The sequence below is a fragment of the Pan paniscus genome, chromosome 2 (assembly GCF_029289425.2).
Source record: "Pan paniscus chromosome 2, NHGRI_mPanPan1-v2.0_pri, whole genome shotgun sequence".
Taxonomy (NCBI): domain Eukaryota; kingdom Metazoa; phylum Chordata; class Mammalia; order Primates; family Hominidae; genus Pan; species Pan paniscus.
The window spans coordinates 105,303,249-105,329,738 of NC_085926.1; the positions used below are offsets into that span (position 1 = coordinate 105,303,249).

Consider the following 26,490-nt stretch of genomic DNA (forward strand, 5'->3'; position numbering starts at 1 on the left):
AGAACACTCCATTTACCAAAGAAATGAGAAATGTGCTGGTGAGAAGGGCATCAGCATCATTGAAAAGCTCAGTTATGGTTCTTCTCCTTGAGTCATGGCTAAAGGCAAGAGATGCTATAAGAAAACCGGGCCCTGAGTGTCAATGGAGATGATATAATCATGAAATAACAGGGTCCAGATGGTAGCATTTCAATGACAGGAGCAAGGTGGGAATAGTTGTTGAAATGAATAGCAAAGTTGGAAGGACAGCCAAGAGGCCTGATTTGCAGGGCTCTATGGAGATGCCATAAAAAACATGGTATTTAAAGGTGCAGGATAAATGAGCAACCAACAAGACATTGCTATATATAATTATTGACATATATATATATAATCAAAGATGATCAAGAGTGCATTAGCAGAAAAATGGGGTCAGTCACTCCAACAAAAACTCACAATCCTTTCTCTTGTTTCCAGATCTGATCTAATTCTTAGACCTGAAGCCTATTGATTGAAAGATAAGTTGGGTCCCTATTAAGTAGGATCACAGCAAATATCTGCCATAATGACCCAACCACAACAGTAAAGATTTTAGGGGCCAAGTCTGAGGAGGAAGAATCTAAGGAGTAAAGTTTGAGGTGCACCAGAACATCCATTTAAAAGCAAAGGACACATTACTGCATCTCACCACTTCCAGCACTAGGAAGGAAGCAGAGAGCTTGCTAGGTGTCTCTGGGTTCTGGAGCAGCATTTTCCACAGTTGGAAATATAGCTCTAACCCATTCACCAGGCAAAGAGGAAGGCTCCCAGCTTTGAGTGTGACTTACAGTGGGAAAGCATCTGCAGCAGGTCCAGACTGCTGTGCAATCAGACTGGCATCTTGGGCCATATGATCCAGCAGAGTCTAGGTTACTAAAGGTATCTGTGCTGTGAAAAGATAACATGTGGAGTTTAGGGAAGCCACGGTAGAAGAATCATAACATAGAGCTCCTACAGTTTGCAGCAAGACCATGCCATCTGCAGCAAACAAGTATACACCATTTGAGAAACATGTTGGTGTTTCCTGGTTTACTAGGGCTACTGAACCCTGGTAGTGAAAAGGCTTCCGACCATAGGACATCAAGTGACCGTGGGTGAGAGCTGACCATCATGAGGTGCATCCTGTCAGATTCGTCACATCATGAGATAAGGTGGCACAGCTGCAGTTCATTGTGGGGTGAGAATAGGATCAGTTATAATCAGTTGTGAGCAGGGCCAGAGGGCATTAAAAAATACACTGTACCAGTGTACTGCCCAGATTTCCACATCATTTACCACTATTGCATTAACAACACTTTCCCAGTTCACACCTGTGCCACCTCATAAGTGGAGGTGATCCCTTATGACCAACAATAAAGGGGAAAAACAGCATTGCTTCACTGATGGAGGTGTCGTAAGTGCATGCAAGCTGAAAATGGACTGCTGCTATACCAGAGTCCACTCAAGGGTGAGCCAGGGTGTTAGTTCCCTAGGGTTTCCATAATAAACATCATGAGCCAAGGGGCTTAAAACAACAGAAATTTATTCTCTCACATTTCTGGAAGCTGGAAGTCCTAACTTAAGATGTTGCAGGGCCACGATCTCTCCAAGGGCTCTAGGGAAGAATGCTTCCTTGCCACTTCTAGCTTCCGGTAGTTGTTGGCAATTCTTGGCCTTCCTTGGCTTGTGGCTGCATAACTCCAATCTCTGCCTCCACCACATGGCCTTATTTCCCTTTGTCTGTGTCTCTAAAATTTCTATTTATAAGAAGCTTTGACACTGGAATTAGGGCTACTGTTATCCAGTATGAACTCATATAAATAATTATATCTGCAAAGGCCCTATTTCCAAATAAGATCACATTCTTAGGTACCAAGGGTAAGGATTTCAACATGTCATTGAGGGGACACATTTCAACCCACAGTGCCTTGAAAGACAGAAGTGGGAGAAAAATCCTCCCACTGGGGATAGCTTTAAACAGTGCACTTGGTCATCTACCTAGGGTGTAGAAGGAGAAGTGGCTTAAGCCAGGAATATACAGAAACTCATATGCAAGGTGAATGATTTGACTAGTTGGACAGGGGTCTGGAAGATCAGAGACAAAAACATATGGGGAAAAGACATGCGAATGGAGCATGGTAGTGCCTCAAAGAGGGTTACAAAGACTCAGCCCCTTCGTCTCATTTTAGCAACAATTTTAAATGGCCATCTTCGTTGCAAATTATAGATATAAAAGAGGATTTGGAGAGAAGAGGACTGATTTGGGATGTTATAGGAGTTCTAGGAGTTCTAGGAGTTCAGCATATAGGGCTCGCTAGCACCCAGCACCTGAATGAGTGCTAGGCATGGTATAAGTACTCAATAAATGTAAAGGTTGAATAAATGACTGCTAAGTTTTGGCTCCTGCTACTGACTACATTGTGGTGCCATTTACTGAACTGGGGAAGATTGAGGGAGAAATTGCTTTGGTGAAGTGACAGAGCAATCAAGACAGTTTTTCCCATGCTGAAGCTTTCTTTCTGCAGGCTTTCTCTTGTGCCTCAAGAGCTGCTGGCCACAAGCATGAACAAACTAAAATATTGGGGATACACCCCTCAACCCATGGAAGGGGTATGAGATAGCTGGTGGATGAATGCCTCCGCCTCTCCCTCCCTACTGGTGGAATAATTCTGAGGCATGGTTCAACTTTCTCAGAGAATCTCCAGTGAGAACGAGCTCCATTTGAACACAGTGGTGGCCAGCTTAATAAAGCCTTTACTGGCTTTCTTCATTACCCCACCTCTCTTTCACTCACTTCCTCACTTGCGTTCCCTGAAATCCCCTTCCAAATAAATGCTCGCCTTGGGCTTTTAGAGGATATACAAACTAAGGCAAACAATAATGATGAGAATGTCAGGCCTTGGGTCTACAGATCATCTTTGTCTAAAGTTCTCTCCCTTGTCTCTCCATCCAAGTTCTTAACATTCTTTAAAACTCAGTTCAAATCTCACTCTTCATGTATCACCTCTAATCTCAAGTGGCCCCTTAGTGCTAAGTAGCAATTGTAATTTCTCTAAGCCATTTTTTTGCCTGCTCCTAGACAACTATTTCATATCTTTACCTCTTTCTCAAAACTTCAGAACTCTATTTAGCCACAAGTTTGGATTGTTATTACTATTTGTTTGTGACGAGAGTCCATTTTGGCTGGAACTGGTTTGAACTGCAACACCGTGTTCCTTATCCTCAATTTCTGTTGTTGAATTTACTTCCCCTGTAAATGAGAATTAAGTGGAAATGAGAATTAATCCAAATAGAATTCCTATACCCTCCCAACATAACATCTGCCCGCTTCCTACATCTGGACCCAAAACCCTGCTCTCTCCCACAACCCCATTAATATAAAAGAACTGTCTGTGCTTCTATGCAAAGCCATCTACTTCCCTTGGGCCCTGTACCCCATCCTTTCTCTATTATTCAGGACATCACTCTAGCAATTGTCCCTTTTGTTTCTCCATCATCAAATTTTCCTTCTATACTACATAATTCCCTCTAAATAATAACATTTTTATTTCTCACATTTCAAAAATAAAACAAAAAATGATCACATGACCCCATTTTTCCCTCCAGTCACCACTCATTCGTCTGTTTCCCTTTCTTCAAAACTCTTTGAGAGTTGTATGCGTTTTTTATCTTTCATTACCTCTCCCTTCATTCTAAATTGTTTGCACTTCAGAGAAGTTTTTATTTTCACTGTTAAACCAAAGCAGTTCCTACCAAGAACACATACAACCTTTATGAAGCTAAATTCAATGGTTGATCCTCAGTCCTCAACTGCTGGGCCACATGACATGATTAACACTTTCTTCTGGACACATTTTTCTCACGTGGCCTCTGGATCATCTCTCCTCATTCACATTTCTAGTTCTCTTTTGTTTGTTCCTCCCAATGTCTCTGATCTCTAAGTAGAGTGTCTTATACTCTAACTTTGTTCTTCTCTTTATATATCTGTTCCCTACCTTCTCTTTTCTTCTTTCCCCATTTTTCTCCTATCTGTCCCATCTTATCTGCTTTTGTGATCTTAAATGCTTTCTTTATGGAGATGAGACTCCCAAATTTGGATCTACAATCTGGATCTCCTTCCTCAATTCCAGAATCATACATCCAACTGTTTAAATGTCATCCTCCCACTTGCTTTCAAATGACTTCACATTTATTAAAGTCCAACCATGAACTTCTGATTTACACTAAAGGCCTGCTCCTCCTCTTTTCTACCTCAATAAATTTCAACCAACCCATTAGCAAATGCCATCAGCTCTACCTTCAAAAAATATATAAAAACAACCACCACAGTGTGTGCCTCCTCCTCACCACTTCCGCTGCTATGTCTATACTTTCACCCACCACTGGATATTTGCATTGACTTTTTATAGGTCTCACTGCCTCTGCCCTTCACTCCTGGCAGCCTATACTCAATGCATCCAGGGCCAACATCATGGGCATGTGACCCGTGCAGTCACACAGAGTCCCTCACTCACAAAGACCCAGTGCTCGGTTTAATGCTGTGCTGTTGCCATCTTGAAATTCTTGATAATTTTTGAACAAATAGCCTCACACTTTCATTTCTCACCAGGTCCTTCAAACTGTAGCCAGTCCTGAATGCACCCAACTAGGCCTTTTAAATCATAAACCAGATCATATCACGTCTCTGTTCAAGACACTACAAAGGCTTCCTACCTCATTCAGAATGAAAGGCAAAAGCCCTACAATGACCTCCAGGGACACATGTGACACCCCTCCCCACCCCTCACCTCTCTGATCTCATCTTCTATCATTCTGCCTTTTGCACATTCCTTGATGTTTCTCAAAGACACTAAGAACACTTTCAACCTTAGGGCCCTTGCATAGCTTTTTCTTCTGACTGCTGCACTCTTACTTGAACATTGCATGACTTGCTCTCGTGTTTTCTTCAAGCCAAATTATAAGTGAGGCCTTCTCAGATTATTCTAAATAAAATAGAAATCAACATCAACCCCTTGACACTGGTGCTTTCTACCCACTTTATCCTGCTTTATTTATTTATTTATTTATTTATTTATGACAGGGTCTCACTCTCACCCAGGCTGGAGTACAGTGGTGTGATCATGGCTCGCTGCAGTCTCAAACTCCTGGGCTCAAACAATCCTCCCACCTCAGCTTCCCAAGTAGCTGGGACTATAGGCATGTACCACCACACCTGGCTAGGTTTGTTGTTGTTGTTGAGGCAGGGTCTCACTATGTTGCCCAGGCTGATCTCAAACTCCTGAGCTCAGGCAATCCTCCCACCTCAGCCTCCGAAAGTGCTGGGATCACAGGCATGAACCACTCACTCACATGCCCAGCTCACCTGTTTTATTTTTTACCTTATACCTATCACAAGCTGACATTCATTCTTACTTAATTACTTATATATAGCCTGTATGCCTCTCCAAATCTAAAATGTAAGCTTCCCAACCTCAGGGATATTGCACTGTTCTTTGTGATATTTCTCTCACCCGAGGCACTGCATACCACATAGTATTTGTTGAATGACTGACTGACTGACTGACTGACTGACTGACTGACTGAATGAATGCACATATCACATTGAGAGGCAGGCAGCATTGCTTCCATGCCTATGTTGTGTATACACTTCAGGTAAGCTAATGGCAGTGAAGCTGATGTCACTTCTCAAGTATCTTGAAAGTGTCAGAGAGAAAGTGTTTCAAAAGAGCAAAGAAGTGACTCTAGTCCAAATGAAGTCACAGCCATTCATGTGACAATTGCCTTCTATTTCTTTGAGAGCCACTGTACTGCTGCCTCATGGAAATCTTTAACTTTTCTACTGTTACTTAATGTTTTTATACATTGAAATATGATTTCCCCAACCCTAAGTTACTCCCTGTAGATAGAAAATTCTCCCTTATGACCCAGAAGAGCACACTACCTCAGAGAGGGAAGACTCACTCTGTCAATGTGGGATGATTAGTTGGTTGTCAACACCACAAGACTCTCCTCATCTGATAGATGTAGACGTACTAGAGTTTCAAACTTTCAGAGGAAGAGCCAGAAATGTTCATCGAGAATACACTTGTGCTGTTTAGTTAAAGCTCTCTGCAATGGATGCATCGCTGGTGCTCTGCTCAGTTCCTCTTTACCTGCTTCTGCACTCATGCTGTGATGGGAACTGTGAGTACTGATGGATGCCCCTTTCTCCTGAGAATTGCTCTTGGCCAATGCTAGCACAGGAAGCTCTACCTCTTTGCTTTCCCACCAAACCCTGGGACAAGGACTAATCGACCCAGGGGTTAAAGGGTAACCCCATGCCTTGGAATGGTATTAACCCTGTGGTGCAATTTGTGCTCCAGAGCTTCCTCATGGGTGAGACAGAAGCACGTGTCCTGTTGTGTCCACAACTACACTCAGCCTTTTTTGCTCATTCAATCCTCATTTTGGGCTATGTCTTCAGAAACTAAACCGAAGGCACTATCCAAAGATTACTTGTGTATTTCTTATAGACGCCCCCACTCCACCCCCACACACATACATTCCTTAAATAGGTTCCTATGACCTACCAGTTGAAGCCCAGGCTTCTTATCTGGACATTAAGTCTTTGCATGGTCAGTCGGGTCTCTGTCTTTCAAGATTTATTTTTCGCTACCATACATCATATTAACCTACTCAGGGCTGCCTACTTTACATTCTCTCCCAGCCCTGCACATTCCTTGGAAAGGCCTCCCCTGCCTCGCCTGAATGATGAACACTCTATTCCTTATTCAAGACTCTAACATCACTTCCCCTGTGAAGGCTCCTCAGATTCCTCTAGGCTCAGTAGGTGCCACTCCTCAGTCCCCTACAGCATATGGTGTCAATGACAACAGTGATATGCTTGTCTGATTCCTCCACTTAACTATGAATTTTTTGTTGTTGTTAATAAAAATGTTTATTTTGCATTTTATACAGAACCGCCTGAAGTCTGCATAATGACTTGATGGTTACCCAGGGGTTTATGTGTGTCCAACTGAACACCATGGTTCTGGGATTGAGGATCCGCACAAACACAGGCAGGAGTTTGGAGGGAAGAAGGGGGCACAGCAGGAGTGTATCTCAAGCCCACCTCAAAGGCAGCAGAGCATTCCAAGTTGCTGAAAACCTGTGCAAATGGGGCCTCTAAAACAAACATTGTACTGTGAGCTCTCGGGGAAGGGGCAGGAAAAGGATGTTGATAATTAAGGGGGCATTTTCTTGAGGCGGCAGATGAGGAGGGAGGCTTACCATTTTGAATCCCCTCAGCCCCAGGACATGATAATCAGAGGAGATCATGTCCAATCTTGAATCAATTCCCTGTTCAAAAAGAGGTGCTAATACCCCAGGGACCAGACTCTGAAAATACCATGAAAATACTCTGAAAATACCATGCTGGTCATTCCTGAGTCCCTGTTCTATGCCCTACAACATATTAGAAGGGCAAGGGAAGGTCAGAGGGTAGTGGCTTGTGTTCTGTGGAAGTAAAACACCTTAGTTCATATTAAGCACTGATAAAACCCAAAGACTGGGACCACAGATCTGTTGAGAGGTCGCTAGTAGGGACCAAGAGTGGGAGGTCTGGAACATCCTCAGCTTGAGATGCAGTAGGTGTGGAAAGTCTGGGAGGAGGTAAATATTAAAGTAATGGGAAACAGAACACTCCCAAGCCTTAATTTTAATTGGATAGTTTAAAAAATTGAAATAGAATCTGACATTGGGTGCCAGTCACCACAAATGCCATGCCTTTATGGTCACTTGGTATCATAAAAAATTTGCCAAAGCATGCCTGTCTGGCTAATCAAAAGGTCTTGCTAGGAGGTGTTCGTGTGCATGACAGAGTGCCAAGGGGCTTGGTACCACTGACTATCCAACGTGATTCCTATGGAAACAGAAGCGGCAGAGTCTTGGTTAGCTGGCTTGTTGAGGTTTGGCAGAGAAGAAGCGAAAGCTCCAAAGTGACTGCAGATTCTCTGCAACTGGCTTTGACCCAGAGAAAGAGGAGCCACATTCTCACTCTAAAGATAGACAGGGACCAAACCTAACCCATAGCACATGCATTAGTTCTGGTCATCCTACAGTTGATGGGCAACTAACACTGGGCAGGGGAAGGGAGCTGGTTAGGGAAGAAGGGCTCATTTTTCATTTTTTAAAGTCTTAATTAATATTCTAACCTCAAACAGATTATCAGTGCCTCAGATACAATTTAATCTTAAGTCTTTAAACGGCCCCCTGAAACAAAAATATACATTTTTTTAAGGCTTCCTCACTTTCTGATAGTCAGTTTCCCCCAGTCTCCAGTTTTACCCTGACTTAGAGTCCACAAACTTCATCAGACCACCTGTGCTCATGGACGTGGGTCTTTCTAGAGGGAAGCCTCGGGCTCGGCTCCAGATGAGCTGTGCCAGTACACCCAATGCCCGTGATGCCCCAAACAGGACCGCGTAGCAATGTATCTCTGTCATGCTATAGTACCCACCGTGTGCATCTGCATTGGGCCCAGGATTCTCGGCCTTACCCTACTGTCAGAGGATATTGGGCACAATCTTGTATAGCTGAGCAACCAACTTAAACATGAGATCATTATGCGATGTTTCAGAGCAAACTCTCGCTGACAGGTACATTGTGGCTCAGTCTTCTTTAGTACTGCATGGCCATAGCCTGGAACAACCCATCTCGAGTTCAATGTAGTCTCGTAACTTCTCATCTGACACATCTTTGCCAACTTCCTTCTGTAGTTGTGTTAGCCAGACAAGCACTTCCTGATTTGCCAGTCCATGTAGAGGACCTGCCAGCCCATTCATGGCTGCTGCAAAGGACAGGGAAGGGTCTGAAAGGGTACTGCCTGCCAAATGGCTGGCATGAGCACTTATATTGCTGTGCTCATGGTCACTGTGGATGGTGAGCTACAGGTGCATGAGCTCAGTGAACTGAGCATCAGTATAGCCTAACATGTTGGTGAAACAGTGGGACCAGTCCAGCTTAGAGTCAGTGACCCCAATACCACTGCCCTCTCCACAGAGATTTTGGTAGACCTTTTCTGCAATACAAGGTAGCTTTGTGATTAGATACACATGGTCTTCATAAATCAACTCCCAGTACTTGGTTTGACTGGCACCCTCTGGATATGCTCGGGCAAAGTTGTTTAGGGCTGCCATGGCTGCAGTGGGCTCAGACATGGGTGTGGATTGGTGGGAAAGTTGTCCAGCATGGTGACCACATGGGAAGGCAGAGCTGCCTGCCCTCTTTGCCCACTCTCTTAAAAGCCAAGATACCTGTTCCTCTCTTGGAATCTGTCCAGTTACCAGCAGCCAAAATAAGCCCCTGGGTAGGGGTTTTCCCCACCCTTAGTCTTGGGTAGCAGTTTTTGGTATTCAGGGATACTGAAGCCTCGGAAACAGATACCCTCATCAGGATCAAGAACTGATGTTTATACACCAATCCCTTAATGCCTCTCATGCCGCCATACATTATGTCTGCAGTGATTTGGCCCACGACCTTCTTGCCATGTTGCTGCCTGAAAGTCTTAATTCTGGCCTGCTCCTTAACTATCAGGTCAGCCAATATGTCTTTCAAATTCTTGGAGGAAGCACTGGCATGCCAGGCAGCAAGAACAAGACAAGATGCACTGTTGCTTCCCAAGAGCCTGGCAGCCACCTGGGTAAAACCATGGTGAGTGAACTCTGCGATCTGGTGGAGAGGGAAGAAGGGGAGAGAGCTGTGGCAGAAACAGGAAACACCACTGTGGCACCAGAGGCCGCAATGGGTGGACAAGGTTGAAAGGAGGCAGCTGAGGAAACACGTAGATGAACCCGCAGCAGGTGCCCAGCCAGGGGTTCTCAGCAAGGCCCTGTGCACTGCCAACTATGAACTTATTAAGACTGACTTTCCAATAGTTCTTAGCAGTGTGTGGAGTAGAAGACTGAACAACGTATACCTTCAGAATGCACAGAGCCAATGCATTTTTGGATTACAAATAAATCAATTTAAGACCTATTGCTTCTGACAATGATTTGCAAATTGAGAAAATTCTGGAAAAATAGACATCCAACAAATTAATAGTGATTATACCAAACGACAGGGTTACAGGTGGGGATTTGTTTATTTGTATGTTCTTATTTGTTTCTTGTTTCTTATGTCAGCAAATTTTAAATAGAATATGCAAAATGATGATCCCAATAATAAAAAATATTGTGCTTATTCACAAGAGTTAAATAATGTTTATAGAAAGGAAAAGATGCAAATGTTTTTGGACAGATTAGGATTTAAACAAAAATGTTAAACACAGAATACAAAATATGTTTTTTCTCCTGTTGTCTAGCTTTTGTACAGTGAACACATGTTGCTTTTATAGTAAGAAATATACATTTTAAGTTTCAAAATTACTCAGATTTTGTAAACAATCTAAAAGAAAATAAATGTGTTTGGAAAATCCATTTCCGAGCTTACAGTAGTGTTGAATAGCCCAGCCAAACAACACATGACCTGAATCAAACACAAGTTTACTGGACTCACTCACTATTCCAGAAGGGTGACCACATTCTTTTGTGTTACTACATGTCATCAGTGCCTGTAAGAGACAAAGGTCTTTGAATGGTGTTAAGGTTTTTCGTTGGTTTTCTTGTATTCTTAACATTTTATGGTCAAGGTCCTTTGATGTGGGTTCATTCATAATATTTGTGATGAATGAAAATACATGAACACAGAAGGAAAAACAGGAATGAATTGAGAAAAATCACATCATTCCAGGTAGTCTGTCTCTCCGAAAAAAATCATCAAACTAAACCACATGATATGAAAATTCATTCCTGAATCCTCAGAACAAATAAACTTCTGGTTCTTTTTTCTTGGAGAGGAAAATAAGGAACGTGATGACAATATTTAAGATGAGATATCATTTTAGCTTTACATATTCTATATTGAGAAGTCTTTTCTTTATATATTAATTTGTCCAAACAACTTTCACCTTTTCCTCTCTGTAAAATATTATTTAGGCCAGGTGTGGTGGCTCACGCCTATAATCCCAGCACTTTGGGAGGGCAAGGAAGGTGGATCACTTCAGGTCAGGAGTTCGAGACTAGCCTGGCCAACATGGTGAAACCCCGTCTCTACTAAAAATATTTTTAAAAATTAGCTGGGCATGGTGGCACATGCCTGCAATCCCAGCTACTTGGGAGGCTGAGGCACAAAAATTGCTTGAACCCAGGGGGCAGAGGTTGCAGTAAGCCGAGATTGTGCCACTGCACTCCAGCCTGGGGGACAGAGCTAGACTCTGTCTCAAAAACAAATAAATAAATACATACATACATATTATTTAATTATCAGTTCACTATTTAAGGGATACAATACTGTGTTTTCATTTTTGGGATCATAATTTTATACATTGTTATTCAAGTTCACTAATAAGTTAGAGATTTTCTGCATGTTTTAAGGGATAATATGACAGGAAGGGTGAGCTACATGTTTTGATTCCATAATTTTAAAAAATTTGTTTGGTAAGGCATAGTCAAATGAACTGTAATGACACCTTATTTCCGCAGTGCTTTTCATCTGAAGATCTCAAAACATCCAACATTTTGAACACATTATTAAACCATTCTGACTGTGACAAAAGTACTATATTTTAGAAATATTTAAATTTTTCCATTCTTCATCCTCGTTAGATTTGTTGATGCCTTTGGAATTTTCAAAGAAAATGTTGTTCATATTTAATAAAGAGGCAATTTGGAAAATATTTTACAATGTAACTTAGTTTCTACAGTAGCACACAAAGTATATGGGGGGATATTCTTAGCTCAACCAGTATAACAAAAAAAAGAATTAAAACTACCTGTAATCCCAGCACTTTGGGAGGCCAAGGCAGGAGGATTGCTTGAGGCCAGGAGTTTGAGACCACCCTGGGACAACATGGCAAGATCTCATCTCTACAAAAAAAGAAAAAATAATAAAATAAAAATTAACTGGGCGTGGTGGAACATACCTGTAGTCCTAGCTACTCAAGAGGCTGAGGTGGGAGGATTGGTTGAGCCCAGGAGTCTGAGGTTACAGTGAACTGTGATCATCAGGTCATTGGACTTCAACCTGGGTGGCAGAGAGAGACCCTGACTCTAAAATAAAAATAAAACTACCTGTAGTATTTTGAATATCTATTATGCACCAGGCCCTATGCCAGGCATGCTACATTTGATATCTTAAAACCTTGGCCGGGCGCGATGGCTCATGCCTGTAATCCCAGCACTTTGGGAGACCGAGGTGGGTGGATCATGAGGTCAGGAGATCAAGACCATCCTGGCTAACACGGTGAAAACCCATCTCAACTAAAAATACAAAAAATTAGCCGGGCGTGGTAGCGGGCTCCTGTACTCCCAGCTACTTGGGAGGCTGAGGCAGGAGAATGGCGTAAACCTGGGAGGAGGAGCTTGCAGTGAGCCAAGATCGCACCAGTGCACTCCAGCCTGGGCGACAGAGCAAGACACCACCACAAAAAACAAAACAAAACAAAACAAAAAAAAAACTCACAGAGTCCTTCCAGACAGATATAATTATTTTCATACCCTTTAACTACTTAAGAGCTCTAAACTGAAAAACCTGGATTGGAATCCAGCTTTCTCTAGTTACATTTTCTTTTAACACCCTGATTGCTCCACAGTTAGATGAATGTGGAGGGGAGAGTGGAAGAGGGTTTTATTCAAATTTTTCTTTGCCTCTTTCATTTATTAATCATTCCAACTATTGGTAATTTTTAAAAAAGTTAGATTCAGAAGCAAGAATCGAGAATACTGACAGATTCTTCATGACAGTTTGTCTTTATTTATTTATTTTTATTGAGACAGGGCCTCACTCTGTCACTCAAGTTGGAGTGCAGTAGTGCAATCACAGCTCACTGCAGCCTCAACCTCCTGGACTTGAGTGATCCTCCTGCCTAAGCCTCCTGAGGAGCTGAGACTACAGGTATGTACCACCACGCCTGGCTAATTTTTGTAGAGATGGGGTTTCACCATGTTGCCCAGGCTGGTCTTGAACTCTTGGGCTTAACTGATCCACCTGCTCCAGCCTCCCAGAATGCTGGGATTACAGGCATGAGCCACCTGGCCTGGCCAACAGTTTATATCTTTTTTTTTTTTTTTTTTTTTTTGAGATAGAGTCTCACTCTGTTGCCCAGGCTGGAGTGCAATGGCACGATCTCGGCTCATTGCAACCTTCACCTCCTGGGATCAAGCAATTCTCCTGCCTCAGCCAGAGAGTAGCTAGGATTACAGGCGCGTGCCACCATGCCCGGCTAATTTTTGTATTTTTAGTAGAGACGGGGTTTCACCATGTTGGTCAGGCTGGTCTCGAAATCCTGACCTCGTGATCCGCCCCCCTCGGCCTACCAAAGTGCTGGGATTACAGGTGTGAGCCATCATGCCCGGCCCAGTTTATGTCTTCTATTGGCACAATATGAATGGTGAGATGATGTGAAGATGGTGGGTTTATTTAGGTGACTCATGGTCCTGATGTTATAGGTTACAGCAGCATTTCCCAAAGCACACCCCATATACCACTGCTAGTCCTCAACATAACTTTAGGTTAACATTTCAACATTTTACTAGCTATATAGTTTTAACATTTTAACCATTACTTTTTTTTTTTTAAGACAGTGTCTTGCTTTGTCACCCAGGCTGGAGTGCAGTGGCAGGATCTCAGCTTACTGCAGCCTTGACTTCCCAGATTCAAGTGACTCTCCCTCCTCAGCCTCCCAAGTAGCTGAAACCACAGGTGCATACCACCATGCTTGGCTAATTTTTTTTTTTTTTTGTATTATTTGTAGAGATGGAGAGATGGTGTTTCACCATGTTGCCCAAGCTGGTCTCAAACTCCTGGGCTCAAATGGCCCACCCATCTTGGTGTCCCAAAGTGCTGGGGTTACAAGCATGATCCACCATGCCTGGCCAATATTTTTAACATCTATCAGGAAACAAACTAGCAGAATAAACTTTATAACACTAACAGGTGATTCACTCATTAATAAAGTTTTACAACTATCAACACTAGTGCTCTTATTTGTTATAAATCTCTGCTATTATGTCTAGGAATATTTTTAAACCTCTTAACCATAATTTAAAAATGGTGGCTTACACCTGTAATCACAGCACTTTGGGAGGCTGAGGCAAGCAGATAACATGAGGTCAGGAGTTTGAGACCAGCCTGGCCAATGTGGTGAAACTCCATCTCTACAAAAAATTTAAAAAACTGGGGGGAAGCAGCCAAGATGGCCAAACAGGAACAGCTCCGGTCTACAGCTCCCAGCCTGAGCGACGCAGAAGACGGGTGATTTCTGCATTTCCATCTGAGGTACCGGGTTCATCTCACTAGGGAGTGCCAGACAGTGGGCACAGGTCAGTGGGTGCAGCGCACTGTGTGCGAGCCGAAGCAGGGCAAGGCATTGCCTCACTCGGGAAGTGCAAGGGGTCAGGGAGTTCCCTTTCCTAGTCAAAGAAAGGGATGACAGATGGCACCTGGAAAATCGGGTCACTCCCACCTGAATACTGCGCTTTTCCAACGGGCTTAAAAAACAGCGCACCAGGAGATTATATCCCGCACATGGCTCGGAGGGTCCTACGCCCATGGAGTCTTGCTCATTGCTAGCACAGCAGTCTGAGATCAAACTGCAAGGCAGCAATGAGGCTGGGGGAGGGGTGCCCGCCATTGCCAGGGCTTGCTTAGGTAAACAAAGCAGCCGGGAAGCTCCAACTGGGTGGAGCCCACCACAGCTCAAGGAGGCCTGCCTGCCTCTGTAGGCTCCACCTCTGGGGGCAGGGCACAGACAAACAAACAGACAGCAGTAACCTCTGCAGACTTAAATGTCCCTGTCTGACAGCTTTGAAGAGAGTAGTGGTTCTCCCAGCACACAACTGGAGATCTGAGAAGGGGCAGACTGCCTCCTCAAGTGGGTCCCTGACCCCTGACCCCCGAGCAGCCTAACTGGGAGGCACCCCCCCAGCAGGGGCAGACTGACACCTCACATGGCCGGGTACTCCTCTGAGACAAAACTTCCAGAGGAACGATCAGACAGCAGCAATCACGGTTCACGAAAATCCGCTGTTGTGCAGCCACCGCTGCTGTTACCCAGGCAAACAGGGTCTGGACTGGACTTCTAGCAAACTCCAACAGACCTGCAGCTGAGGGTCCTGTCTGTTAGAAGGAAAACTAACAAACAGAAAGGACATCCACACCAAAAACCCATCTGTACATCACCATCATCAAAGACCAAAAGTAGATAAAACTACAAAGATGGGGAAAAAACAGAGCAGAAAAACTGGAAACTCTAAAAAGCAGAGCACCTCTCCTCCTCCAAAGGAACGCAGTTCCTCACCAGCAACGGAACAAAGCTGGAGAATGACTTTGACAAGTTGAGAAAAGAAGGCTTCAGACGATCAAACTACTCCGAGCTACAGGAGGAAATTCAAACCAAAGGCAATGAAGTCAAAAACTTTGAAAAAAATTTAGAAGAATGTATAACTAGAATAACCAATACAGAGAAGTGCTTAAAGGAGCTGATGGAGCTGAAAGCTAAGGCTCAAGAACTACGTGAAGAATGCAGAAGCCTCAGGAGCCTATGCGATCAACTGGAAGAAAGGGTATCAGTGATGGAAGATGAAATGAATGAAATGAAGCGAGAAGAGAAGTTTAGAGAAAAAAGAATAAAAAGAAACGAACAAAGCCTCCAAGAAATATGGGACTATGTGAAAAGACCAAATCTATGTCTGATTGGTGTACCTGAAAGTGATGGGGAGAATGGAACCAAGTTGGAAAACACTCTGCAGGATATTATCCAGGAGAACTTCCCCAATCTAGCAAGGCAGGCCAACATTGAGATTCAGGAAATACAGACAACGCCACAAAGATACTCCTCGAGAAGAGCAACTCCAAGACACACAATTGTCAGATTCACCAAAGTAGAAATGAAGGAAAAATTGTTAAGGGCAGCCAGAGAGAAAGGTCGGGTTACCCACAAAGGGAAGCCCATCAGACTAACAGCAGATCTCTTGGCAGAAACTCTACAAGTCAGAAGAGAGTGGGGGCCAATATTCAACATTCTTAAAGAAAAGAATTTTCAACCCAGAATTTCATATCCGGCCAAACTGAGCTTCATAAGTGAAGGAGAAATAAAATACTTTACAGACAAGCAAATGCTGAGAGATTTTGTCACCACCAGGCCTGCCCTAAAAGACCTCCTGAAGGAAGCACTAAACATGGAAAGGAACAACCAGTACCAGCCGCTGCAAAATCATGCCAAATTGTAAAGACCATCGCGGCTAGGAAGAAACTGCATCAACTAACAAGCAAAATAACCAGCTAATATCAAAATGACAGGGTCAAATTCACACATAACAATATTAACTTTAAATGTAAATGGACTAAATGCTGCAATTAAAAGACACAGACTGGCAAATTGGATAGAGTCAAGACCCATCAGTGTGCTGTATTCAGGAAACCCATCTCACGTGCAGAGACACACATAGGCTCAAAATAAAAGGATGGAGGATGATCTACCAAGCAAATGGAAAACAAAAAAAGGCAGGGGTTGCAATCCTAGGCTCTGATAAAACAGACTTTAAACCAACAAAGATCAAAAGAGACAAAGAAGGCCATTACATAATGGTAAAGGGATCAATTCAACAAGAAGAGCTAACTATCCTAAATATATATGCACCCAATACAGGAGCACCCAGTTTCATAAAGCAAGTCCTGAGTGACCTACAAAGAGACTTAGACTCCCACACAATAATAATGGGAGACTTTAACACCCCACTGTCAACATTAGACAGATCAACAAGACAGAAAGTTAACAAGAATACCCAGGAATTGAACTCAGCTCTGCACCAAGCAGATCTAATAGACATCTACAGAACTCTCCACCCCAAATCAACAGAATATACATTTTTTTCAGCACTGCACCACACCTATTCCAAAATTGACCACATAGTTGGAAGTAAAGCTCTCCTCAGCAAATGAAATGTTCTTTGAAACCAACGAGAACAAAGACACAACATACCAGAATCTCTGGGACACATTCAAAGCAGTGTGTAGAGGGAAATTTATAGCACTTACTGCCCACAAGAGAAAGCAGGAAAGATCCAAAATTGACAGCCTAACATCACAATTAAAAGAACTAGAAAAGCAAGAGCAAACACATTCAAAAGCTAGCAGAAGGCAAGAAATAACTAAAATCAGAGCAGAACTGAAGGAAATAGAGACACAAAAAACCCTTCAAAAAATTAATGAATCCAGGAGCTGGTTTTCTGAAAGGATCAACAAAATTGATAGACTGCTAGCAAGACTAATAAAGAAGAAAAGAGAGAAGAATCAAATAGACACAATAAAAAATGATAAAGGGGATATCACCACTGATCCCACAGAAATACAAACTACCATCAGAGAATACTACAAACACCTCTACACAAATAAACTAGAAAATCTAGAAGAAATGGATAAATTCCTCGACACATACACCCTCCCAAGACTAAACCAGGAAGAAGTTGAATCTCTGAATACACCAACAACAGGCTCTGAAATTGTGGCAATAATCAATAGCTTACCAACAAAAAAGAGTCCAGGACCAGATGGATTCACAGCTGAATTCTACCAGAGGTACAAGGAGGAATTGGTACCATTCCTTCTGAAACTATTCCCATCAATAGAAAAAGAGGGAATCCTCCCTAACTCATTTTATGAAGCCAGCATCATCCTGATACCAAAGCTGGGCAGAGACACAACCAAAAAAGAGAATTTTAGATCAATATCCTTGATGAACATTGATGCAAAAATCTTCAATAAAATACTGGCAAACCAAATCAAGCAGCACATCAAAAAGCTTATCCACCATGATCAAGTGGGCTTCATCCCTGGGATGCAAGGCTGGTTCAATATACGCAAATCAATAAATGTAATCCAGCATATAAACAGAACCAAAAACAAAAACCACATGATTATCTCAATAGATGCAGAAAAGGCCTTTGACAAAATTCAACAACGCTTCATGCTAAAAACTCTCAATAAATTAGGTATTGATGGGACATATCTCAAAATAATAAGAGCTATCTACGACAAACCCCCAGCCAATATCATACTGAATGGGCAAAAACTGGAAGCATTCCCTTTGAAAACTGGCACAAGACAGGGATGCCCTCTCTCACCACTCCTATTCAACATAGTGTTGGAAGTTCTGGCCAGGGCAATTAGGCAGGAGAATGAAATAAATGGTATTCAATTAGGAAAAGAGGAAGTCAAATTGTCCCTGTTTGCAGATGACATGATTGTATATCTAGAAAACCCCATTGTCTCAGCCCCAAATCTCCTTAAGCTGATAAGCAACTTCAGCAAAGTCTCAGGATACAAAATCAATGTACAAAAATCACAAGCATTCTTATACACCAATAACAGACAGAGAGCCAAATCATGAGTGAACTCCCATTCACAATTGCTTCAAAGAGAATAAAATACCTAGGAATCCAACTTACAAGGGATGTGAAGGACCTCTTCAAGGAGAACTACAAACCACTGCTTAATGAAATAAAAGAGGATACAAACCAATGGAAGAACATTCCATGCTCATGGGTAGGAAGAGTCAATATCGTGGAAATGGCCATACTGCCCAAGGTAATTTATAGATTCAATGCCATCCCCATCAAGCTACAAATGACTTTCTTCACAGAATTGGAAAAAACTACTTTAAAGTTCATATGGAACCCAAAAAGAGCCTGCATCACCAAGTCAATCCTAAGCCAAAAGAACAAAGCTGGAGGCATCACGCTACCTGACTTCAAACTATACTACAAGGCTACAGTAACCAAAACAGCATGGTACTGGTACCAAAACAGAGATATAGATCAAGGGAACAGAACAGAGCCCTCAGAAATAACGCCACATATCTACAACTATCTGATCTTTGACAAACCTGAGAAAAATAAGCAATGAGGAAAGGATTCCCTATTTAATAAATGGTGCTGGGAAAACTGGCTAGCCATATGTAGAAAGCTGAAACTGGATCCCTTCCTTACACCTTATACAAAAATTAATTCAAGATGGATTAAAGACTTAAACGTTAGACCTAAAACCATAAAAACCCTAGAAGAAAACCTAGGCATTACCATTCAGGACATAGGCATGGGCAAGGACTTCATGTGTAAAACACCAAAAGCAATGGCAACAAAAGCCAAAATTGACAAATGGGATCTAATTAAACTAAAGAGCTTCTGCACAGCAAAAGAAACTACCATCAGAGTGAACAGGCAACCTATAAAATGGGAGAAAATTTTCACAGTCTACTCATCTGACAAAGGGCTAATATCCAGAATCTACAATGAACTCAAACACATTTACAAGAAAAAAACAAACAACCCCATCAAAAAGTGGGCGAAGGACATGAACAGACACTTCTCAAAAGAAGATATTTATGCAGACAAAAAAACACATGAAAAAATGCTCACCATCACTGGCCATCAGAGAAATGCAAATCAGTGAGATACCATCTCACACCAGTTAGAATGGCAATCATTAAAAAGTCAGGAAACAACAGGTGCTGGAGAGGATGTGGAGAAATAGGAACACTTTTACACTGTTGGTGGGACTGCAAACTAGTTCAACCATTGTGGAAGTCAGTGTGGTGATTCCTCAGGGATCTAGAACTAGAAATACCATTTGACCCAGCCATCCCATTACTGGGTATATACCCAAAGGACTATATATCATGCTGCTATAAAGACACATGCACACGTATGTTTATTGCGGCACTATTCACAATAGCAAAGACTTGGAACCAACCCAAATGTCCAACAATGATAGACTGGATTAAGAAAATGTGGCACATATACACCATGGAATACTATGCAGCCATAAAAAATGATGAGTTCATGTCCTTTGTAGGGACATGGATGAAATTGGAAATCATCATTCTCAGTAAACTATCGCAAGAACAAAAAACCAAACACCGCATATTCTCACTCATAGGTGGGAATTGAACAATGAGAACACATAGACACAGGAAGGGGAACATCACACTCTGGGGACTGTTGTGGGGTGGGGGGAGGGGGGAGGGATAGCATTAGGAGATATTCCTAATGCTAAATGATGAGTTAATGGGTGTAGCACACCAGCATGGCACATGTATACATATGTAACTAACCTGCACATTGTGCACATGTACCCTAAAACTTAAAGTATAATAATAATAAAATAAAATTTAAAAAAAATTAAAAAAAATTTTTTTTTTAATGAAAAACATTAGCCAGGCATGGTGGCAGGTGTCTGTAATCCCAACTACTCAGGAGGCTGAGGTAGGAGAATTGCAGAGGATGTAGTGAGCCGAGATCGTGCCAGTGCACTTCAGCCTAGAGGACAGAGCAAGACTCTGTCTCAAAAAAAAAAAAAAAAAAGGAAGAAGGATCATTTTTTTAAAAAAAAAGAGTCCTTCAAAACCACAATGTGATACCAGTCAGAATGGCTACTATTAAAAATTTAAAATAACAGATACTGGCAAGGTTATATCATTTATAAATGGTATTACTTGCTGTAATGCCAATATATGTAATGCCATGGACTGAGTCTGGTTACTTATGCTGACCTATGAATGGATCGAAGTGTCAATAATTAAAATGTCTGCCTTGGATGTAAGGATACTGTGAATATACAAATGACCACTATAGTTTCTCATAATATTGAATTTTCAGTCTTATCATCATGTATTTCTTAGTGATACATCAATTCAGCACTTCTAGAAGTCAAATGTACATATACATTATCATGAACTATAATCCAGGTTGGACTCTTTTTTTAATTTAACTTTTAAGTTCAGGGATACACATGCAAGTTTGTTATATAGGTAAACTTGTGTCATGGGGGGTTTGTTGTACAGATTATTTTGCAACCCAGGTATTAAGACATTAGTTATTTTTCCTGATCCTTTCTCTCCTCCCACCCTTCACCCTCCACCCTCCTATAGGCCCCAGTGTTGTTGTTCTCCTCTATGTGTCGATGTATTCTCGTCATTTAGCTCCTACCTATAAGTGAGAATATGTGGTGTTTGGTTTTCTGTTCCTGTGTTAGTTTGCTAAGGATAATGGCCTCCAGCTCCAACCACATTCCTGCAAAGGACACAATTGTTCTTTTTTATGGCTGCATGGTATTCTATGGTGTATATATACCACATTTTCTTTATCCAGTCTACCACCGATCAGCACTTAAGTTGATTCTATGTCTTTGCTATTGTGAATAGTGCTGCAGTGAACATACACGTGCATGTGTCTTTACAACAGAACGATTTATATTTCTTTGGGTGTATGCCCACTAATGGGATTGCTAGGTGAAATGGTATTTCTGTTTTTGGGCCTTTGATGAATTGTCACACTGTCTTTTACAATGGTTGAATTAATTTACAGTCCCACCAACAGTGTATAAGCATTCCTTTTTCTCTGCAACCTTGTCAGCATGTTATTTTTTGACTTTTTAATAATAGCCATTCTGACTGGTGTGAGGTGGTATCGCATTGTGGTTTTGAAGAACCCCTTTTTAAAAAAAAAATTGATTCTATTATGATTAAGAGGTTTAAAAAATTTCTGGACATAATAGAAGAGATTTATAAAAATGTGAGCACTAGTGTTGATCATAGCAAAACTTAATTAATGACCGAATCACCTGTTTGTGTTATAAAATGCAAGCTTCAACAAAAATAACATTACACAAAAATGACAAAAATAGTTTGAAATTTGCAATTTAATTGCCAGCTGAGAGTGAACCTATTTCATTGTAGGTTGTGTCTCAAAATACTGGTGTCATTTGACACATACAAAGAACATTATGAGAAACTTATTAAAATTTCTGAGGCAAAGTAGAAGAACATTCAGGCATCCTAGGAACTAACATGTGTGTAATACGGATAAGAATACAAAAGCTGGAGAAACCTTCCCTAGGTTGTTGTAAAATAATTGATGAAACACATATAATCCTACAGGCAAATAAATGCAAAAGCAGTGACTGGGGACAAAGCAAGCAAAATGATTGATAAAGTGCCTCTGTCAAATAAGAGTCTATTTTGGAATTGCAGCTATGAACAGAAAGTAAAGGACCAATTATTATTCAGAGAATGACAAAGTCAATAAAATTCTCTGAAAACTGATGAATCTACCAGTATCGTATAGTCAGAAAATCTTTTGTAATTGTCTGACATTATCTGAGTAAAGTGATGTATAAAAAATTTTTCTCAGCCAAATTGTACATTTGAAGTAATATTTTTTAAATATATTGATTATTTCAGGTAATCAATAGCAATGATAAGAAGTGATATTGAGGCAGGAAATAAGCTCTGCATACAGGGAACCTAAAGAATTCCTAGAACTAAATTAAACTGAAAAACCCCAACCTTCTAAACCCAAGTATTAATAAAGAGCTTTGTAACTTCACTTCAGCTACGGCAGGAAACATCCTCTTCATTTGCATAGGACGTACACCAAGTAAATAACTTTGTAACTTCACTTCATCCTCTTCATTTACATAGGGCATACACCAAGTAACCAATGGGAAATCTCTAAAGGGTATTTAAACCCTAGAAAATTCTCTAACCAGTGCTCTTGAGCCGCTTGCTCAAGCCGGCTCCCACCCTGTGGAGTGTGCTTTTGTTTTCAATAAATCTCTGTTTTTGTTACTTCATTCTTTCCTTGCTTTGCTTGTGTGTTTTGTCCAATTCTTTGTTCAAAATGCCAAGTACCTGGACACCTTCCACCGGTAACAATACGACAAGGAATTCCACTCTGAGGTATCCACCCACAAGACCTGGAAGTATGTCTACACAAAGATTTGTACCCAAATGTTCCTAGCAGCATTATTCATAATATTCTGAAATTGTAAACAATCCAACATCCATCAACCTGAGAATGGATAAACTAAATGTGATCCTCATACAATGAAATACTATTGAGCAACAAAAAGGAACAAAATGTTGGTATTTGCTACAAAATGGCTGAACCTCAAATACATTATGCAAACTGAAAGAAACCAAATGCAAAAGAGTACACACTGAATGATTCCATTCATATGAAATGCTCAAGAAAAAGACAAATGTGTAGAGACAGAAAGCAGATCAGAGGTTTTCTGGAAATAAAGGTGGCAGAAAGGATTGATTTCAGATAGCCTGAAGAGAAGTTAAGAGGAGGGGGTGATGGAAATGTTCTAAAACTGTATCGTAGTGATGGTTCAAAAACTAACAACTCTATGAATAAAGTTGCCCCAATGGAGTATCACAATCCCTAGCCAGGTCTTTGACTCAACCATCTACTGAAGGAATGAGCAGGTCCCCATGAGGAAGTAGTCGAGACACAACGGTAGTAATTAACCAGTTCTTCCCTAAAGGAATCCGATTATTTATTCAGGTAAGTGTCCATGGGAGAAGGGGAAAACCCAGATCTTAGGATGGTTGTTGAATACAGAGTCTGAGTCAGCTCTCACACCTGATACCAGCACGGAAATGTATAATTTGTGGATCAATGGTCCTCAAACTTTAACATTCATTGAATCACACAAAAAAAGAGCTTGTTAAAATAAATTCCTGAGCTCCTCGCCAACAAAGAGATTCTGATTCAGCACAATTCTGAATTTCTAACAAGCTCCCAGGTGATGAAGACAATGAAGGTCCACAGACCACACTTTGGATGGTGCTTGTCTACATGATATCCATATGGGAAACTTCCATTTAACCCACTCATATTCCAAGACAACTTCTCTCTTAGAAAAGTTGCTTAGGCCGGGCACGGTGGGTCATGCCTGTAATCCCAGCACTTTGGGAGGCCGAGGCAGGTGGATCACCTGAGGTCGGGAGTTTGAGACCAGCCTGACCAACATGGAGAAACCCCATCTCTACTAAAAATACAAAATTAGCCAGGCACGGTGGCGCATGCCTGTAATCCCAGCTACTTGGGAGGCTGAGGCAGGAGAATCGCTTGAACCTGGGAGGTGGAGGTTGCAGTGAGCCGAGATCACACCATTGCACTCCAGCCTGGGCAACAAGAGCGAAACTCCATCTCAAAAAAAAAAGAAAAGTTGCTTACAGGACATGCGTATGAATCCTAAAATTACATACAAATAAAAACATAGTAATGATATTCACATCAATGTACAAAGAAATTACATTACTACCTGCATTTAGTCAAGGATAATAATTCCTTTCACTCCTTAAATTTGTCTCAATTTTTTAGTTCAATCATTGGAACTCATTTTGTCTTGTAATTAAGAAAGATTATCAATTGTTTCCAATGAAATAGATGAATAAACACAATGCATTAATTTTTATTAATAACTGTTATGATCCACTAGCAAAAGCATATGTTACATGGAAGACAGCTTGTTTAAATGAAACCGAGTCCCACAAAAAATATCCTACCATCTATAAAATCAAATAATCACAGATCTATTATGATGATGGTTAAGAACAAAAATAGGCAATGTTTTTTAAATACTGAATTAAACTCTAATCTAAGCAAACAACACACTGCAAAACTCTACCTAAAATGGGCAGGAGAATCTCACCACAACTTGACATTGCTTTTAAATATTGTCAAACAAGTATATGTTGCCTTTGTTCCCTGCCTTCATTTTTATTGTATGAAACTTCATATTGATATCATCAATTAAAATCCAACATTTCCTCCCAAGCACTGCCACTCAATAAAGTCAGGAATGTGACCACATGATGGGTAATTGCTGAACTATTGTTTTAAAAATAACATCTGTATGTGTGTACTTTGAGCTGAAATACGTCAGCTCCATTGCCAGAAGTTGATATTATTATAGCATATTTCAGAAATGTAGCAGCTTTCAAAATAATTTTTAAAAGCATTTTACTTTTATTACAGGAACTTCAGAGCATGCACGTGAGCTCGACAAAGCTATGCTTCCCAATGACATATCATTTTTCAACATACTGTTGTTGTTACATTTACACCACTCAGAAGACTGGGGGAAGTACCTGTTTCTCTCGGTCTTCTGTGTCCCTCTCTCTAGTAAAAAGATAATACCTGCCTCCTTGCTGAAATATTATGAAGCTACAGGAGCTAACACTATCATACAATTTCTGCCTAAAATTTTATTTATAAATGTGCTAATAATAAGGAGAGAAGCTTTGAATACAACATCAGTGCTGCAAATTTCCATGAAAGCTCATTTTGGTACAACTCTAATTGGGCTGAGTGAGTGAGTGAGTCACTCCTCTTCAGTGCATTCCTGGGTAGTCTTAGGATGCTGGTGTAGACCAGAAGAAGCACTGCTGCCTAGAGAGTGTAGCCAACTCAACCAGACTTCCCACCCACTCCCAGACTTGGCCTGACATCCAAGAGCATCTTATAAGAAGTGAAGACCCCTAGAAAGAAGCCATTTCTGAATATTTTCTTATCTCCCAACATTTCCATAAACAAAACAAGGAAGAAACTCTTGAGCATGTTGCTGTTTGTCCACTGCTCACGTAAGATATAAACACACGACTCTCTAAAACAGCGCCTACTGTTAGCAGCCTTTTATACTTATTTTTGTTTTGTTTTTAAATAGGCAACTAATTGTATTATCCAGAAAACATAACTCAAATCCATTTGAGTGTTACTTCAACATTCCTGTCTCAGTAATAGGACAAGTAGACAGAAAATGAGTACGCATGTAGTAGAACTGACCAACACCATCAATCAAGTAGACCTAATAGACATTTTTGGAACATTTCGCCTAAAAAGAGCAGAATACACTTTCTAGTCAGCTGTACAAAGACCATTCACAGAGATAGGCCACATATAGGGCCATAGATAGGTCTCAATAAAATTAAAAAGATAGAAATCAGGCAGACCGTGTTCTTTGACAACAATGCAATTTTACAAGTCAATCACAAAAAATATGTGGAAATCACCAAATATGTGGAAATTAACACAATTCTAAACAATCCATGGGTCAAAACAAAAGTATTGCAGGGAAAATTAGAAAATATTTTGAACTGAGTGAAAATTATACGTGCTGCCTATCCTTGATGGGATATAGTGTCCAAAGGAAAAAATATTGTTGTAAATGCCTTATATAAGCACATAGATAGAATTAAAAATCCAAAATTAATGGCCTATGCTTTTTATTTTCAGAAAGAGAAAAAAAGGAAAAGCAAAGGGAAAGAAATGTATTTGAGTGAAAGGGTATTTCCTGAAGAACCTGGGTTATGCCCCCAAATTGAAGAAAGAACAACAGGAACGAGGGACCCTGTGGGGACAGCGCCAGAAACAAGAATTCAAACATTGTCAGCCCTGTCTGCTTTGTCTCTCTCTGTTTGCCCTATTTTATTCATCACTGCATAATGCCACTGCTCTCAGTTTTTTCATGTGGCAGGGAACATCCCACATTTTCACAGCTCCTGAACACATAGAAAAGACACATTTTCTCTCCCAGCTTCTGATTAGAACTCCCTAGAGAAGGATGCTG

At 41.1% G+C, this 26,490-nt stretch overlaps 1 pseudogene; it reads right to left on the reverse strand.

The window, feature by feature from the left end:
* Positions 1–8,318: 8,318 nt before the first annotated feature.
* LOC106634597 (citrate synthase, mitochondrial-like) overlaps positions 8,319–26,490 on the reverse strand; it is a 34,839-nt pseudogene continuing 16,667 nt past the window's right edge.